General features: G+C 37.8%; 1 long non-coding RNA gene across 1 annotated transcript; it reads left to right on the top strand.

Moving 5' to 3' along the window:
• Positions 1 to 16,267: 16,267 nt before the first annotated feature.
• Positions 16,268 to 17,680, top strand: LOC147996815 (uncharacterized). Its single transcript, XR_015655021.1, has 3 exons — positions 16,268 to 16,309; positions 16,963 to 17,001; positions 17,511 to 17,680. It is a non-coding gene; the product is annotated as an uncharacterized LOC147996815 (long non-coding RNA).
• Positions 17,681 to 19,337: the final 1,657 nt, after the last annotated feature.

Below are 19,337 nucleotides of genomic sequence, written 5' to 3'. Positions count from 1 at the left end.
TTAATGTTATTTGTGTTTAGTTTTTTGTATTCCTTGTGTATTCTACATGTGAACCCTCTTTCAGATATATAGCTGGCAAAACCCCCTTCCCCATTCTGTAGGCCACCTCTTTGGTGGATTAACAATTTTCTTTCCAGTACCAAAGATTTTGAGTCTCATGAAGGCTTGATGATTTTTGGCCTTATTTCCTGGCTGATTAGAGTCCTATTCAGGAAGTCTTTACCTCAACCTGGATTCTGAAATATATCCCTTATACTTTCTTATAGTTCCAGAAATCTAGGCCTATTTTGATGTCTTCGGTCCTTTTAGAATGGGTCTGTGTGTAAGGTGAGAGATAGCAATTAAGTTTCATTCTTCTACATCTAAATATCTATTTCCCTCAGAACCATTTAATAAGGATGTTGCTGTTTTACTCATTGCATAGTTTTGGTATCTTCATCAAAATCATGTGGGGTTGGTATATAAAATCTGGCTCTTGATTTATATTCCATTGATCAATGTCTGTTTTTGTGACAGTAAAATGATGGTTTTACTACTATGAGCCTTTAGCACAACTTGAAGTCATGTAATGCAATAACTCCAGCAATGTTTTTGTTGTTGGAGATTGTTTTATTCACCCAATGCTTTTTGTACTTCCATTAGAATTTTAAGTTTTTTTCTTTTTTTTCTGTGAAGAATTGTGTTGGAATTTTGATCCAAATTGCAAGAATCTACAGATGTTTTTGGTAAGATGACAATATTCTAACACTAATCTTAACCAATGAAAATGGGAGGTCTTTCCATCATCTGGTGTGTTCCTTACTTTCTTTCTTCATTGTTTTTAAAGTTTTCATTGCACAGGTCTATCATTTACTTGTTAGTTTTTTCTAATGTTGGTTTTGTTATGTATCTGAAACTCTTGTGAAGGAGATTGTTTTCCTGATTTTATTCTTAGTCCGTTTGCCTTTTATATATGGATAGGTTACCAATTTTTGTTTTAATTTTATAACCTGCCCCTGTTTATTAGTTCTTGAGGTTTCCTGGTGTAGTTTTGAGGATCTCCTGTATAGAATGGTACTGTGACTTCTTCTCTTACTTCTATCTCTTTAATTTCCATTACTTATCTTATTTCTCTAGGATTTCAAGTGTTACATAAGAGTGGCCAAAGAAGATGCCATTGGCTGTTCCTGATCTGAGAACACTTTGATATTTCTCTGTTTAACGTGGCCATGACTATTCATTTTTCATACATAGCCTATTATGTTCAGATATGTTCCCTCAAGCCCTAATATCTCCAGAATTTTTTTGTCATGAACATTGGATTTTGTCAAATATCTTTTATGTATCAATGAAATGATCATGTAATGTCTGTTGTGGAGTCCAATAATGTGACTTATTTATTTTGATTAGCACATGTTGAACTATCTCTGCATCCTTAGAATGAGACTTAGTCATAAAGTATTGGATGTGGTTTTGTATCTGGTTTACAAGCATTTTGCTGAGATTTTTTTCATGTATATGTTTATCAGGAGTGCCTTTGCTACTAACGTGTCCCTTACTGTAATATCTGTGGGTTCTGTCTTCCTCAATTTGTTTGTTATAATACAATTAGATCATGTCCCTATCTCTTGCCTCCCTTAAGGCCCTTCCAGATACCACTCACCACACTCAGTTGAATTTGTGATCTGTTTCCTTAATTGTATACATGAATATATAATAATGTATATATTACTACTTAACCTATTTAATAACAAATAGAGGAAAAACTTCCAAACTATTTTTATAAAACTAATATGCACTAATACCAAAAACCAAAAAGAGGCTTTAAAACAATTCAAGTGGAGATATAAGATCATGGAATCACTGGCAGATAAATAGTTAAAATGGAGGAAGAGAGCTGAGTGGAAATATAAGAAAATGAGATTTTCTGAAAGTACTATCAACCTATCAATCTTGTAGATTCCTTGACGCAGATCTAACTTTTTTTTCTTTCTGGAAACTTCAGTTTACACATCCTATCTATCTATCTACCTACCTACTTATCTACCTATCTATCTATCTATCCATCCCATTGATTCTAATTCTCTGGAGAATCTTTAGAAACACAATCATCTCTAGTGATCTTTTGGTTTGGAGGTATAACAGAGCATAAATGGTCACACTGTGTAAATGCTAAGCCATTTAGGCAAAACTAGGCAGAAGAAGGGTGAATGGTGTAGAGAAGATTCCAGAAAGTAACATGAAAGATGCATGGACAAAAAAGGTGTGGAAGACTTCAGCCCACTTGGGCTTTTTCCAACCATGGGAGTGTGCTCAAGAAGACCACTTATAGGAAATTTTGTGAGGTAGAAAAATGAACCAAAAAAAGGTCACATAGTCTCTCTCCCCAACCCCCTTTTTTGAGTCAGTAGAACAGGTCTGGCATACCCTCAAGTTTATTTTCATTTCCCTTTTAACAAGCTAGCCTCTCTCCAGTAACTACCCATGTGTTTGTGTGCAACTCTTGAAAAGGCACACACACTGGAAACTCCAGCAGCTGTAGTCCAGGCTCATGTCCACACCTGTGGCACAATCAGGCGATAAAATAATGAAGGGATTTTCATCACTTGCATAAGTATGAAAAGCACTCGGGAGAGTTCTCAAAGCAAGGACTTCCCAAACACTTTCTTGGGAAGATCCAGGCAAGTTCCTGAACAAGCACTGTTCTAGATTGTGCTTTGCATGCTCGGAATGCCACTTGAGCACCTAGATGAATCTGAGTAATGAAGTGATTGTAGCTGCCTCCCTGAAATTTCTTGGCAAGGCTTCATTTGAACAACAGGAACAGCTCCAACAAGTATTAAAAGATATTTAAAGGATGAAAAATCTCTTTCTCTACATATGATTGTCTTTAAAAGACTCTTTCTAGAGAGAGAGAGAGAGAGAGAGAGAGAGAGAGAGAGAGAGAGACAGAGAGAGAGTGTGTAGGCAACTTTTTCCTGTCTGCCTGTTTGTTTTCAACGCCTGTTATTATTTTATTGTGGTCTTTTTTTGGGGGTTCCTTTGAATGTTTCAGTTTTTGCCTTTCACTCTAGTCTGCTGAAGATTCCTTTGGTGAAGCCAGACACTACAGGTAATAGCCACATTTAGCTGTAAGGAGAAGTGTGTGGGTGCTAAGAGGTTTTAGCAGATGGTTATGGCTAGAAGAGGCAAAAAGAAGGGAAATTTCACATGGCTGAGGCAGGAAAACCATAAATTTCAGGCCAGCCTACACGATATAGCCAGATGTGTCAAATCAAAGCAAAACAAGCTGTGTTTTATGTAACATGTTTTTTCCTGCAAATTTTGCAAGTATTTCCAATAACATACTTTTAATTGCTTCTCTCTATGGTAACTCTGAAATTCTCATTGGGTCCTAAAAACAGAAGCTTTAATATTTCTCAAAGGTCTTCCCCCAAACAATGTATTTTATTTAATTATTTAATTTAATTATTTTACTTTACTTTACATCTGGATCACAGTTTCTTCTCCCTCCTCTTCTCCCAGTGCTTCCCCCTTCCTCCTGACCTCTCCTCTTCCCACATCCACTCCTCCTCTGTTTGTTTTAGGAAATAATCAGGAGATATCAACTACCCATGGCATATCAAGTTGCAGTAAGGCTAGGCAACTCAGTAGGGGGGAAATGTCCCAAAAGAAGGCAAAAGAATTAGAGACAGCTTCTTCTCCCACTGTTAGAAATTCCCTACGACCAAGCTACATAACTGTCACATATGTGTGGAGAGACTAGGTCAGTCCTATAAAGGCTCCCTGGTTGAAGTTGTTTCTGTAAGTTTTCTTGTAGAGTCCTTGGCCCCTCTGACTCCAACGATCCTTCCTCCCCCTCTTCTACAGAATTCCCCAAGCCCCACGTAATGTTTAACTTAAATCTTTGCCTTTGTTTCCATCAGTGAAAACTCTCTGATGACAATTGACAAAGACCCCAATCTATGAGTACAGCAGAGTATCTTTATCATTAACATTTTTTCAGGTCATGTTTGGTTCTATTGTGGGTCTCTGTACTATCCAGCCTCTGAACCATGGCCCTTTCAGCAAGGTCATAGGTGGGGTCCTCCTCATGGCATACGTTTCAAGCTGGACCAGTTATTGGTTTACCGCTTCCACAGTTTCTGCATCACTTTTACCCTATCACATGTGTACTCTGTTTCTCCTTCTCAGTGAGATTCACATGTACAGAAATTGAGCCCTCCTTGTTACTTAGATTCTTTGAGTCTGTGGATTGTGGTACCGCTATTCTGTATTTTATAGCTAATATCCTCTTATAAGTGACTTCACACTATGTTTGTCTTTCTGGGTCTGAGTTACTTCATTCAGAATGATCTTTTCTAGTTCCATCCATTTGCCTGAAAATTTCATGATCTCATTATTTTGAATAGCTGAATAATACTCCATTGCATAAAGGTACCATATCCTCACTATCCATTCTTTGTTTGAGGACCAACTAAGTTATTTCACATTTCTGGCTATTAGGAATAAATCTGCTATGAACATAGTTGAGAGATATGTTCTTGTATTATGGTGGAGCATCCTTTGGGTATACTTTATATTATTTGCGACTATCGTGAAGGGCGTTGTCCTTCTGATTTCTTTCTCAGCCTGTTGACTGTTTGTATATAGTAGGACTACTAGATTTTTGTTGTTGTTAATTTTGTATCCACACACTTTGCTGAAGCTGTTTGTCAGTTGTATGAGCTCCCCGATAGATGTTTTGGGATAGCTTACGTATATTATCATATCATCATATCAAGGAGTGGTATAACTGTGTCATAAGGTAGAACTTTTCCAAGTTTTTTGAGAAAACATCAAACTGATTTCCAATGTGGTTATACAAGTTTGAACTCCCATCACCAATGAAGTATTCACATTGCTCCACATCATTGCCAGCATGAGCTGTCACTTGTGTCTTTGACTTAGCTATTCTGACAGGCGTAAGGTGGAATTTCAGAGTTGTTTTGATTTACACTTCCCTGATGGCTAATGATGTTGAAGATTTTTTTTAACATCTCAATTAGAGATCCCACTGTCTAGAATCCTCTGTTTAGACATCTCCTCATATTTACACTGAATTATTTGTTTGGTCGATGCCTAGTTTCTTCAGTTCTTCATATATTTTGGTTATTAACCCTCTGTCAGATGTAGAGCTGGTGAAAATCCTTTCCCATTCCATAGGCAGCTGTTTTGTCTTTTGGTGGTATCTATTACTTTATAGAAGTTTTTCAATTTCACAAGATCCCACTTATTATTTGTAAATCTTAATGCCTGAGTTCTTGGAGTTATGTTCAAGAAGTTATCTCCTGTGCCAATACATTCAAAGGTATTCTCTATTTTCTCTTCTGTCAGGTTTAACGTATCTGGTCTTATGTTGAGGTCCTTGATTTGCTTGGACTTCAGTTTTCTGCAGGAAGATAGATGTGGATCTATTTGTATTCTTCTACATGTAGACCAGCACAATTTGTTGAAGATGTTTTCTTTTTCCATTGTATATTTCTTGATTCTTTATAAAAAATCAGTTTTCCATCGTTGTGCAGACTTATGTCTGGAGCTGCGAATAAAATCTATGGATCAACCTGTTTGTTGACTTTATGCTAATACCATGCAATTTTTATTTGTATTGTTCTATAGTATACCTTGAAATCAGTGATGTTGATATCACTCAAAGTTTTTTATTGTACAGGATTGTTATAGCTCTTCTGGAGTTTTTGTTTTTCCATATGAAATTGAATATTGTTCTTTCAAAGTATGGAATTAATTGTATTGGAATTTTTAATGGGAATTGCATTGATTCTGTATGTTGCTTTTGGTAATGTACTCATTTTTACTATGTTAGTCCTACTGATCCATGAGCATGGAAGATCTTTCCACCAACTGATATCTTTAATTTTGTTTCTTCAGAGACTTTAAGTTCTTGTCATACAGGTCTTTCTATATCCAGGCTTCTCTCCCTTATTGTTTCTATTTCCATTTTCTATTTGTTCACCTGGTTGGTTGTATTTTCCTGTAATTCATTTAGGGATTTTTGTATTTCTTCTCTAATGACTTCTACTTGTTTACTTGTGTTTTCCTGCATTTCTTTAAGGTAGTTCTTTATGTCTTCCTTGAAGTCCTCCATCATTATCAAAAAATGTGATTGTAAAACTAAATCTTGCTTTTCTGGTGTGTTTGGATATCCAGTATTTTCTTTGGTGGGAGAACTGGGCTCTGATGATGCAAAGTAGTCTTGGTTTCTGTTTGCATAGGTTGCATAGTTTCCTGCCCTTGCCTCTAGCCATTGGGTTGTCTCTGGTGTTTGCTTGTCCTGCTGTTTCTGAGAGTGACTTGACCCTGCTGTAGGCCTCTGTGTCAGCACTCCCGTAGAACTGTTTTCCTGTTTTCGTTCAGCCTTTCCTGAGAACAGGTGCTCTCATTTCAGGTGTATCAATGCTCCTGGAGACTGTCTTCCATCTCTAGGTGTGGGCAGGAATCAAAGGGTCCTGTACCTGATTGCTCTAGGTCCTTGCACCCAGCAGGCATAGTTGCCACTATGCGATTCCCTCTTGGGTCTGGACTGTGGGCAGAGGGTAGTCTCCTCTGACTTTTCAGGAGTATCCCACACTTCTGAGGGTCCAGCTCTCTCTCCCATGGGATATGGATGAAGGCAGCTGTTTGGCAGATTCAGTTCAGTCCTGGGCACAGACAGAACTGCGGGTACTTGTGGCTGTCTGTTCCTATATCCCTGTGTCCAGAGACACTGTGCAGTTCCCCCCTGGACCAGAGATGTGGGCAGAGGTGTGCAGAGGTGGCAGTCTTTCCTGCGGTCTCAGGATGTCTGCCCAGAACTTTTTATATTTAACACCTTCTTTGACTGAAGTATCAATTTCTTCTATACCCGAGCTCTTCTCTTCTATCTCCTGTACTCTAATGGTGGTGCTTGAGACTGTAGTTCCTCATTTCTTACCTAGGCTTTAAGTTTTGTAATTTGCTCAGTTATTGTTTTCTTTATAGCTTCTATAAACATGTTCAGGTCATTTTCTTTTTTCTTTTTAATTGGATAATTTCTTTCTTTCCGTGTCAAATGCTATCCCTTCTTTAATGCTAACACTTTCAGGTGTGCTGTCAAGTTGCGAGTATATTCTTTTTCTAGTTTCTTTTTGGAGTCACTCAGGTCTTGAGAAGTTTTTTTCAATTTCTTCACCCATTTGATTGTATTTTTCTGTATTTCTTTAAGGCATTTTCTTTTTATTTTCCATTTTTATTGGATATTTTCTTTATCTACATTTCAAATGTTATCTTCCTTCTGGGTTTCCCCTCTGCAAACCCCTAACCCATCACCCCTGCCCTGCTCCATGAGGGTTCTTCCACACCTACCTTCCCACTTTCTTGGCCTGGCATTCTATTACACTGGGGCATTGAGCCTTCACAGGAATAAGGGCCTCTCCTCCCATTGATGCCCTGCAAGGCCATCCTCTGCTACATATGTGGCTGGAGCCATGGGTCCCTCCATGTTTACTCTTTTGTTGGATGTTTAGTCCCTCAGAGCACTGGGGTGTCTGTTTGGTTGATATTGTTTTTTGTTCCAATGGGGTTGCAAATCCCTTCAGTTACCTCAGTCCTTTTTCTAACTCCTCCATTGGGCACACCGTTCTTGGTCCAATGGTTTGCTGTGAGCAGAACCTCTCAGAAGACAACTATATCAGGCTCCTGGCAGCATGCAGCTCTTGGTATCCCCAAAAATGACTGGGTTTGGTGACTACATGTGGAATGGATCCCCATGTGTGGCAGTCTCTGGATGGCTTTTCCTTCAGTCTCTGCTCCACATCTGTATTTTCTCCTGTGAATATTTTGTTCCACCTTCTAAGAAGGACTGAAGCATCCACACTTTGGTCTTTCTTCTTCCTGAGCTTCATGTACTCTGTAAATTGTATCTTGGGTAGTCTAAGCTTTTGGGCTAATACCCACTTATCAGTGAGTTCTTTTGTGAATGGGTTACCTCACTCCAGATGATATATTTTAGTTTCATTCATTTGAATGAATGAAATTCATAAGAATTTCATGAAGTTATTGTTTTTAATAGTGAGTAGTACTCATGTACCACATTTTCTGTATTCATTCCTCTGTTGAAGAACATCTGGGTTCTTTCAAGCTTCTGGCTACTACAAATAAGGCTGGTATGACATAGTAAAGCATGTGTCCTTGTTATATATTAGAACATCTTTTGAGTATATGCCCAGGATTTGTATATCTGGGTCAATAGGTAGTACTATGTCCAATTTCCTGAGTAACTACCAGACTGATTTCCAGAGTGGTTGTACCAGTTTGCAATCCCACCAACAATGGAGGAGTGTTCCTCTTTCTCCACATCCTCATGAGCATCTCTTGTCATCTGAGGTTTTTATCTTAGACAATCTGACAGGTGTGGGGTAGAATCTCAAGGTTGTTTTGATTTGCATTTCCCTGATGACTAAGGATGTTGAACATTTCTTTAGGTGCTTTTGGCCATTAAAGATTCCTTGGTTGGGAATTTTTTTTTTAGCTCTGTACCCCATTGTTTAAATAAGGTTGTTTGATACTCTGAAGTCTACCTTCTTGAGTTCTTTGTATATGTTGGATATTAGCCCTCTATCGGATGTAGGGTTGGTAAAGATATTTTTCTAATCTGTAGATTGCAGTTTTGTTCTATTGATGGTGTTCTTTGCCTTACTAAAGCTTTGTAATTTTATGAGGTCCCATTTGTCAATTCTTCGAGCATAAGCCATTGGTAAATTTCCCCTGTGCCCACTTGTTTGAGCATCTTCCCTACTTTCTCTTCAATTAGTTTCAGAGAATCTGATGTTATTTGGTTGTCCTTGATCTACTTGGACTTAAGATTTGTACAAGTTGATATGTATGGATTAATTTGCCTTCTTCTACATGCCTGACTGCCACCATTTGTTGAAAATGCTTTTTTGCCACTGGATGGCTTTAGGTCCTTTGTCAAAGATCAAGTGAACATAGATATGTAGGTTCATTTCTGGGACTTCAATTCTATTCCATTGATCTACCTGCCTGTCTCTGTGCCAACACCATAGTTTTGTTTGTTTGTTTGTTTGTTTTTTGTTTTTTTAAAATCACTATTGCTATTGCATTGAAGTCAGGGATGGTGCTTCCCCCAGAAGTTCTTTTATTGTTGAGAATAGTTTTCGCTATTCTGGGTTTTTTTTGTTATTCTAAATAAATTTGCAAATTGCTCTTTCTAACTCTATGAAGAATTGAGCTGAAATTTTGATGAGGATTGCATTGAATCTGTAGATTGCTTTTAGCAAGATGGCCATTTTTACTATATTAATCCTACCAATCCATGAGCATGGGAGGTCTTTCCATCTTTTGATATCTTCTTCAATTTCTTTCTTCAGAGACTTGAAGTTCTTGTCATACAGATCATTCACTTGCTTGGTTAGAGTTACATTGAGGCATTTTTGTGACTATTGTGAAGGGTGTTGTTTCCCTAATTTCTTTCTCAGCCTGTTTATCTTTTGAGTAGAGGAAGGCTATTAATTTTGTTTTAGTTAATTTTGTATCCAGCCACTTTGTTGAAACATTTTTAACAGGTTTAGGAGTTCTCTGGTGGAATTTTTGAATTCACATAGGTATACTTTCACAATATCTGCAAATATAATATTTTGACTTCTTCCTTTCAAGTTTGTATCCCTTTGATTTTTTTTTGTCTAATTGCTCTTGCTTGGACTTTGAGTATTACAATGAATATGTAGGGAGAGAGTGGGCATCCTTGTCTAGTCCCTGATTTTAGTAAGATTCCTTTTAGTTCCTCTCCATTTAGTTTGATGTTGGCTAGTTGTTTGCTGTATATTATTTTTACTGTGTTTAGGTATGGGTCTTCAATTCCTGATCTTAAAACTTTTATCATGAAGGGGTGTCGAATTTTGTCAAAAGCTTTCTCAGCATCTAATGAGATGATCATGTGCTTTTTTCTTTGATTTTGTTTATATAGTGGATTATATTGATGATTTCTGTATATTGAACTATTCCTGCATCCCTGGGCTGAAGCCTATTTCATCATGATGGATGATTAGTTTGTTGTTTTCTTGGATTCAGATTGAAAGAATTTTATTGAGTATTTTTGCATCAATATTCATTAGGGCAATTCGTCTGAAATTTCTTTCTTTTTTCAGTCTTTATGTGGTTTAGGTATAAGCATAATTGTGGATTTAAAGAAAGAATTGGGTAATGTTCCTTCTGTTTCTATTTGGTGGAATAGTTTAAACAGTATTAGTATTAGGTCTTCTTTGAAGACCTGAAAGAATTCTGCATAAAACCCGTCTAGTACTGGGCTTTGTTTTGGTTGGGAGATTTTAATGACTGCTTCTATTTCTAAAGGAGTTATGGAACTGTTTATCTGATACTGATTTAACTTTAGTACCTGGTATCTGTCTTGAAAATTGTCCATTTCCTTCAGATTTTCCAGTTTTTGTTGAATATAGGCTTTTGTAGTAGGATCTGATGATTTTTTGAATTTCCTCAGATTCTGTTGTTATGTCTCCCTTTTCATTTCTAATTTTGTTAATTTGGATACTCCGTCTGTGCTCTCTGGCTAGTTCGGCTAAGGGTTTATCTATTTTGTCAATTTTCTCAAAGAACCAGCTCCTAGTTTTGTAGATATTTTATATATAGTTCCTTTTGTTTCTACTTGGTTGATTTCAGTCATGAGTTTGATTATTTCCTGCTGTCTACTCCTCTTGGTATATTTGCTTCTTTTTGTTCTAGAGCTTTCAGGTGTTCTGTCAAGCTGCTAGTGTGTGTTCTTTTCCAGTTTCTTTTTGGAGGCACTCAGAGCTATGAGTTTTCCTCTTAACACTCTTTTATTGTGTCCCCTAAGTTTGGGTATGTTGTTCCTTCATTTTCATTAAATTCTAAAAAGTCTTTTATTTCTTTATTTCTTCCTTGACCAAGTTGTCATTGAGTAAAGCGTTGTTCAGCTTCCATGTGTATATGGATTTATGTGTTTTTGTTTTTATTAAAGACCAGTCTTAGTTCCTGGTGATCTGATAGGATGCACAGGATTATTTCAGTCTTCTTGTATCTGTTGAGGCCTGTTTTGTGATTGATTATATGGTCAATTTTGGAGAAGGTACCATGAATTGCTGAGAAGAAGGTATATTCTTTTGTTTTAGGATGAAATGTTCTATAGATATCTGTTAAATCCATTTGCTTCATAGCTTTTGTTAGTTTCGCTGTGTCTCTGTTTAGTTTCTGTTTCCATGATCTGTATGCTGATGAGAGTGGGATGTTGAAATCTACAATTATTGTGTGAGGTGCAATGTGTGCTTTGAGCTTTAGTAAGGTTTCATTTATGAATGTAGGTTCCCTTGCATTTGGAGCACAGATGTTCAGAATTGAGAGTTAATCTTGGTAGATTTTTTTCCTTTGATGAGTATGAAGTGTCCTTTCTTATGTTTTTTGATAATTTTTGTTTGAAAGTCAATTTTATTTGATATTAGAATAACTACTCCAGTTTGTTTCTTTGGACCATTTGCTTGCAAAAATTTTTCCAGACTTTTAATCTGAGGTAGTTTCTGTCTTTGTCACTAAGGTGCTTTCCTGTATGCAGCAAAATGCTGAGTCCTGTTTACATATCTAGTCTGTTAGTCTCTGTCTTTTTCTTGCGGAATTGAGTTCATTGATATTAACAGAAATTAAGGAATAGTGATTGTTGTTTCCTGTTATTTTTGTTGTTAGAGGTGGAATTAGGTTTGTGTGGCTATCTTCTTTTGGGCTTGTTGAAAGAGGATTATTTTCTTGCATTTTCTAAGATTTAGCTTCCCTGCTTGTGTTGTAGTTTTCCATCTATTATCCTTTTTAGGACTGAATTTGTTTGAAGATACTGTTTAAATTTGGTTTTCTCATGAAATATCTAGGTTCTCCCATTTATGGTAATTAAGAGTTTTGCTGGCTATAGTAGCCTGGGCCAGCATTTGTGCTTTCTTAAGGTCTGTATGACATCTGCCCAGGACCTTTTGGCTTTCATAGTCTCTGGTGAGAAGTCAGGTAGAATTCTGATAGCTCTGCATTTACATGTTACTTGCCCCTTTCCCCTTACTGCTTTTAATTTTCTTTGTTTTGTGCATTTGGTGTTTCAATTATTGTGTGACAGAAGGAGTTTCTTTTTTGATCCAGTTTATTTGCAGTTCTCTAGGCTTCTTGTATGTTCATACACATCTCTTTCTTTATGTTAGGGATTTTTTTTTTTTTTTTTTTTGGAGCTGGGGACCGAACCCAGGGCCTTGCGCTTCCTAGGTAAGCGCTCTACCACTGAGCTAAATCCCCAGCCCCGGGATTTTTTATATATATAATTTTGTTGAAGATATTTACTGGCCCTTTACGTTGGCAATCTTTACTCTCTTCTATAACTATTATCCTTAGGTTTGGTCTTTTCAGTGTGGATTTCCTGAATGTTTTGGAGTAGGAGGTTTTTTGTTTTCTTATTTTGTTTTTTGTTTTGTTTTTTCATTTTTCATTTTCTTTAACTGTTGGGTCAATGTTTCCTATGATATCTTCTGTACCTGAGATTCACTCTTCTATCTCTTGTATTCTATCAGTGATGCTTGCACCTATGACTCCTGATCTCTTTCCAAGGTTTTCTATCTCCAGTACTGTCTCCCTTTTTTATTTTTTTTATTGTTTCTATTTCCATTTTTAGATCTTGGATGGTTTTGTTCAATTCTTCCACCTGTTTGGTTGTCTTTTCCTGTAATTCTTTAAAGGATTTTTGTTTGTTTGTTTCCTCTTTACGGGCTTCTACTTGTTTACCTGAGTTTTTCTATAGGTCTTTAAGGGAGTAATTTATGTCCTTCCTAAAGTCCTCTATCATCATCATGGGATGTAATTTTAAATCCAAATCTTGCTTTTCCGGTGTGATAGATTATCTAGGACTTGCTTTATTAGAAGAACTGGGTTCTGCTGATTCCAAGTAACCTTGGTTTCTTTTCCTTATGTTCCTGTGTCTCCCTCTTGCCATCTGGTTATCTCTAATGCTACTTACCCTCATTGTCTCTGACTGGAGCCTGTCCCTCCTATGATCCTGGTTGTGTCAGAACTCCTCAGAGTCTACCTGTCTCTGTGATCCTACGATTCTGGGATTCTGTGATCTTAAGATCCTGGGTGTGTCAGAGCTCTGGGGAGTCTAACTGCCTCTGAGATCCTGAATTCCTGGTGTGATCAAGCTTCTGATATCCTGTTGTATCAGAGCTCCTAGGAATCAAGCTTTCTCAACTGTAGGTGCCCCAGTTTAGCTGAGTGTTGGGAAAGATGTTGTGGTCTCAACTGTCATCTTGATTTTGTCAGCGCTCCTAGTGCTCCTGGTTGTGTCCGATCTCCTGGGAGTCGAGCTTCCTCTGTGATCCTGTGATCCTTGACATTTCAGAATTCCTGGGAGTTAGGTTCCCTCTGGGTGTCCCAAGAGTGGATAACAAGCCAGTACCCCAGGTCTGCTTAGGGAACTGGTTCAGACCGAAAGTATCCTGCACCACTGGTTGGGCTGGGCTTCCTGTGCCTTTGGATCCTGGGGGATCCAGTTACTTTGGGTGTTGGGGCAGGTGTTGGGCAAGATGTGACCGCTCTTGCGATCCTGGGTGTTTCAGAATAGCTGGGCGTCAGCTTCCTCTGGGTATTGTAGAAGTGGTTGCCAGTGCCCAAGGTCTGCTCAGGGCACTAGTTCAGACCGGGAGGGCAGGATTTTCTTTTTAATGGCCTCTATCATCTCCATAATATTTGACTCAAGTTAATTTTTTAGTGCTTCATCTGTGTTAGAGTTTTCTGTAGTAGAATAGCTGGACCCTCATGTGGCCATTATTGCCTTGGCGGGTTGTTGATTGTGTTTTCAAGGTGTCCTTCAGCCATCTAGGCTTTGCGGTTATGATAGATTTAGGAGCTAATTTCTGAGTTTATCTTTGTTGGATGGGTTAAAGTTTTTCACCATTTGATTTCTGTTTCTATTCAGTCTTCTGGCCTGAGTGACATTGTATTCTGGGGAGGAACAGCAAGACTTCAGGTCTAGTAGGAGGTCTTCACTGTTTTATGGTTTTTTCTTTTCTTTCTTCTTTCTTCTTCTTCTTCTTCTTCTTCTTCTTCTTCTTCTTCTTCTTCTTCTTCTTCTTCTTCTTCTTCTTCTTCTTCTTCTTCTTCTTCTTCTTCTTCTTTTTCTTCTTCTCCTCCTCCTCCTCCTCCTCCTCCCCCTCCCCCTCCCCCTCCCTCTCCCTCTTCTTCTTCTTCTCTTCATTTTTGTCATCATCATCTTCTTCTTCTTCTTCTTCTTCTTCTTCTTCTTCTTCTTCTTCTTCTTCTTCTTCTTCCTCCTCCTCTTCCTCTTCCTCTTCCTCTTCTTCTTCTCTTCGTTTTTGTCGTCATTGTCATCTTCTTCCTCTTCCTCTTCCTCTTCCTCTTCCTCTTCCTCTTCCTCTTCCTCTTCCTCTTCTTCTTCTTCTTCTTCTTCTTCTTCTTCTTCTTCTTCTTCTTCTTCTCTCCTCTTCCTCCTCCTCTTCCTCCTCCTCCTCCTCCTCCTCCTCCTCCTCCTCTTCCTCCTTTTTCGGGTTGCAATGTTGCTTCTTGTCTTCCTATTATCAGTATGTACTGATGTCCTTGTACCTGTGTTGCCTCTGGGAAAGCAAGCAGAGTTGCAGGCCTGGAAATAGAATCCAGGGGATAGGTTGAAATTTATTGCTCTTTCATGTGCTTTAAGGGAAGTTGGTGGACATGCGGCTTGGTCTTACCTGGTGTCCCTGATGCTGGTGACCCTCTGGGAAAGCAGGTACAGTTGTGGGGCATAAAGTGGAATGCAAGAGGAATAGGATGCAGTTTACCTCTCTTGGGTGTACTTTAAGAGGCATGGTTTCTTGAGTATTTCTGAATCAATGTTCCTGAAATAATTTGATCTTTAATTTTCTTTATTTTTTGAGTCTTTCTGTGGCTAGGGAATAGTTTTGGGCATTGTTTGGGGGTATCAAGTTTAGAATTTTCTTGAAATTTTCTTCTATTATATCTTGAATTCTTGAGATTCTTCCATCTCTTATAATATGTTGGTGATGCTTGCATCTCAGTTGCTGTTCGCTTACCAAGATTTTCCATCTCCAGAATTCCCTTGTGTTTTCTTTATTGCTTCTATTTCAATATTCATGTCTTGAATAGTTCAGGTCCTTCATCTGTCCCCCACCCCCAATCCCTGACATTTTTGGCATTCTTTAATAAATTTATTGATTTGCTCCAACTTTTTCTTTGTTTGTTTGTTTTCAATTTTAAGGCGTTTTTCATTTCTTCTTTAAGTATTTCTATCATCTTCATAAAGTTATTTTTAAGGTCATTTTCTTATGCTTTAGCTGCACTTGAATATTCAGGTCTTGCTATCATAAGCTAGCTGGGCTCTGGTGGTGTCATATTGCCTGGTTCTTGTTGACTGCGTTATTTATTTATTTACCTCTTATCCAAAAGCATTTATTCTCAAAAATAACTCAATTCAGATTATCAACTAATAAAAGGAAAATGAGAGTTCACATTGATTGTATTTGAACAGAGTACCTCAAGACTCATTAAATTTTCTCCACCTTTTCTTTTTTTTTTTTTGTACTTTAATGTTCATTGTTTATTAATGCTTCCATGAACTTTTCCTTAACTCCTTAAGTAAAAGTTATGTGTAACTCCTCCAAGTACCTCTAGTAAAAAAAAATGCCTTTCTGTTTCTTCCTCATTTGTTACAGTCCTTTTCACACACACCTTATCTCTCGTTAAAGTCTGAAAATTCCTAGAGGGTAGGAACTGTGCCTTAGTCATCACTCAGTGAAATTCAGCAAAGTCTCGCATCGATAGCAATTGCTCAACAAGTGATTGTTGAATATAGAGATCTGAGTCAGGTCTTCAGCGATCGTCTTTCCGAGGTACCTCAGGCTAGTTCTGTTTCTGAGAAGTATATAGAACCTTATGTCCTCCAAAATGCACAGTGTAGCTATGCGTCTTTAGTGGACACATACATGTAAGCATGTGACAGACTAAAAGCTTCATCTAAAGTGATGTTATTGTGCAAACCCATAAAGAGGAAGCTGAATCGAGATAAGAAAGAGGAAAGGAGGAAATGTGAGCCTTAATACTGTCTGAGAACTTTATATTGTCTCCAGTCCTGAAAACAACAGCGTGACAGCACATATATGGCTGGTGTTTAAGGACCCCTGGTCAAACAAGGAAAACCTAAGAAGAAGAATTGAAAGCATCTTACATCAGATGCTGGAGAACAACTCAGGATCCTTGACTACAGATCCTGGGTCTCTGAAGCTCACGGGTAAGCATACCCATTGGATGAGCACAATGCCAGTTTATCATTTTGTGCTTAGAACGTGTCATAAACACCAAGTATAAGACTGTCCTCAGTATAATTTTTAAATGAATATTTTCATAGATTACAGAAAACTCATTCTTTCATCCCTTTCCTAGTACATTTTGTGGTTGCTTAGAACAAAATGGGATGGCTTCTTATTCTACACTAGGTATTCATACATTTAGCAAACATTGTTAAATGATGGTATATCTTGTTTGTATTTTCTTGATGTATGAAAATTAACATTAGATTTGCATCTTAATACTTGTTACTTTTTAGTAGTTCTTTTAGGTACTGACATGATTCAGATTTACTTATGGAACTTAATCCTTTTTTTCAAGAGAAGATAGTCCTGATTTTTGACATTAGATGATGTTAATGAAAATATTAGCTCCAGTTAGCAAAATGTAATTCCTCAATGAAAGTATGAAGATAGTCCTTTAATACAATGTGTTCAAATGTAGCAGAAGAAAAATTCCAATAAGCTAATTCTTACCTTTTTATGATACTTTGTTCTGGATACCAATCACTGCTGGGCCTTCTGGTCTGTGGGAAATGCTATCTCTACTGCCCAGCTTAAATTTAATGTGGATTTTTTTTTTTTTGCTCTATTTCAGAAATCACTAAAGTTGATGCTGAGAAGATTATCAACAACCGTAAGTGCAAATCGCTTTCCAATGAAATATGAGGTAATCTAAACGGTAAAAGTCAAGATCATTACAACAGGGAACAGTACATTTTACATGCAGTAATAGCTCACACAATCTTCAGAACGCTCCACAGAGGGGTGTGATTAGAATTGCATTTCAGAGATGATGGCCCAGAAAAATAAAAAAGTGCAAAACTTGCCTGGATTCACCCAGCTCTTAAAAGATAAGCCTAGGGTTCAAATCCAGCAGTCTAGTGGCAGAGCCCATGGGTTAACCATGGCTTTGCCTTCCACAACTTACATATTCTCCAAGGGTTAAAGGAACCATGTGAGAGACTCTTGGGGCTGCTGCTGCTGCTTCCTGTATGGATGGTCCTATTCCTATGTAGTGTTGGATGCTGACGGCATCAGATGTAACCGAGCAGAACTGCTAAAAGCCCAGTCCACTTTCTGCATTGTCACACACACGACAATATCTTTCTATTCTCAATGAAATCAAACCGACTACCTCTGAAGGCTGCGGGAGACGGCCAAGAATGTCGGCAACCTATGACAGAATCACGGGAGGCTCCACGGCTCAGAAAGGAGAATGGCCTTGGCAAGCGAGTCTCAGGGTGAATGGCAAACACCACTGTGGAGCATCTCTCATTGGCGAAAGATTCCTGCTAACAGCAGCGCATTGCTTTCTAAGGTGAGACGATCGTGTTCTCTGTTAGGGCAACCCAAGGAGCTGGATGGTCCTTGTCCTAGGCAAATTGTCTTCTATCCTCACAAGTGTCCTGGATCGGAAAAGCAAATTACTGATAAGCCTATCTCAGCCTTTTCTACTTTACCAATTAAAAATTGGGAAAGCCATTAGGTTTTTTAAATTGCTTCTTATGCCATTCATTTTTGATATACTTTTTTTTCTTACATGTGTCTTATTTCTCATCACTTTATACTTCAGATTCTAAACCACCTGCAGTTGCTAAAATACTACATCGCATCTCTTTTCTTCCTCTGTCCTATCACACACCTACCCAACATTTAAGCAAATGTGACTCAGTCTATAATGCTGTTTTCTCTAAAATGAGAAATTTCTTCTTTCTTTTTTTTTTTAATGGTATAACATTTACTTTATTTTTTTTATTTAGAGAATACTTTATTAGTTTTTGTAATCAAACCCACGTATATAAGACCTTACATATTTAATACAGTGTGTTACCCCTGTACAAATGGAAAAAACTTAAGTTCAACATTTCTAGACCAATATGGCTGTTAATTTCTGTACAGTGCCAACTCAACACAGTAAACGGGGATACTTTTTTCGAAAGTTGACAGCACAGGTAAAGTTTCAAAAAATTCAAATTATATATCTGTATATATATATTTATATTTATATAAAAAGACCAATAATAGCAGTGTGTTATGCATCAACAGCAGCAACAGCTTTTCCAGGTTCTGCAGTCATCTGAACAAAACTGTAGAGACATCCAGCACACTCCATTAAAAAAAGAAAGTAAAAAAACAAAACCCGAGAAAACAGCACAGTTCTGTTACTCTTGTGGTACCTGGCACCATTTTTTTTTTAAATTAGCTTCTCAATCATCATCTGGAAAGAAAACATTCTGAGCAACATCATTAAAAACAGCTCTGATAAAGCACGGTCACTACTACGTATCATAAAGCAGGTACAAGCTATTTTACATCCACAGAGGTATGATACAGTACTGTCCTACATCTATAATACTAGAGGATACAATTTAAAAGGCATTATTTGAGACTTGATTCTACTTTTCCAGCAGAGGGCCCAAAGGATGGTGTGACACAGCTTTGTAAAGAAACATACTCTAGACAGGATTTCCTTTCACTAGTGGCACACTTCTAAGGATTCATTCTCTCCATGAATGTCAGCTAAAACCGTTATTAAAAAAAATGAAATATCCCTAGAACAAAACCGTATAACCACCGGATTCACATGAAGATGACCTAGTGGAGACAAGCTGGACCTCACCTTACCAACAAGCTATCAAATCTGTTATGTTTAAACAGTGAGACCTCCAAGGAAGGAGATGCCAAGTAGTGCTTCAAAGCTTCGGACCACAATCAAACACAGCATCCTTTTCAACAGAAGCAGAAGCTCATCTGAATATGCTCATGGATGCTGACATCAACATTTAATCATCTCCTCACTCATCCAGGAAGAGGGGGAGATCAGTTACTACTGTACTTTAATGTGTTCAACCAAATCACCATATTACAAAAATAGCAAGCTGCCATAATAAAAAATAAGGCTCCTCTATCCAGCACCAGATAGCATCATTTTACTTTCAAGCCTAGAAATTGCACACTTGTATATAAACC

The sequence above is a fragment of the Rattus norvegicus genome, chromosome 1 (assembly GCF_021556685.1).
Source record: "Rattus norvegicus strain SHRSP/BbbUtx chromosome 1, alternate assembly SHRSP_T2T, whole genome shotgun sequence".
In the NCBI taxonomy this organism is placed as follows: Eukaryota; Metazoa; Chordata; class Mammalia; order Rodentia; family Muridae; genus Rattus; species Rattus norvegicus.
Note: the sequence above shows the minus strand (reverse complement) of the source record. Positions and strands in the feature narration are given on the sequence as shown.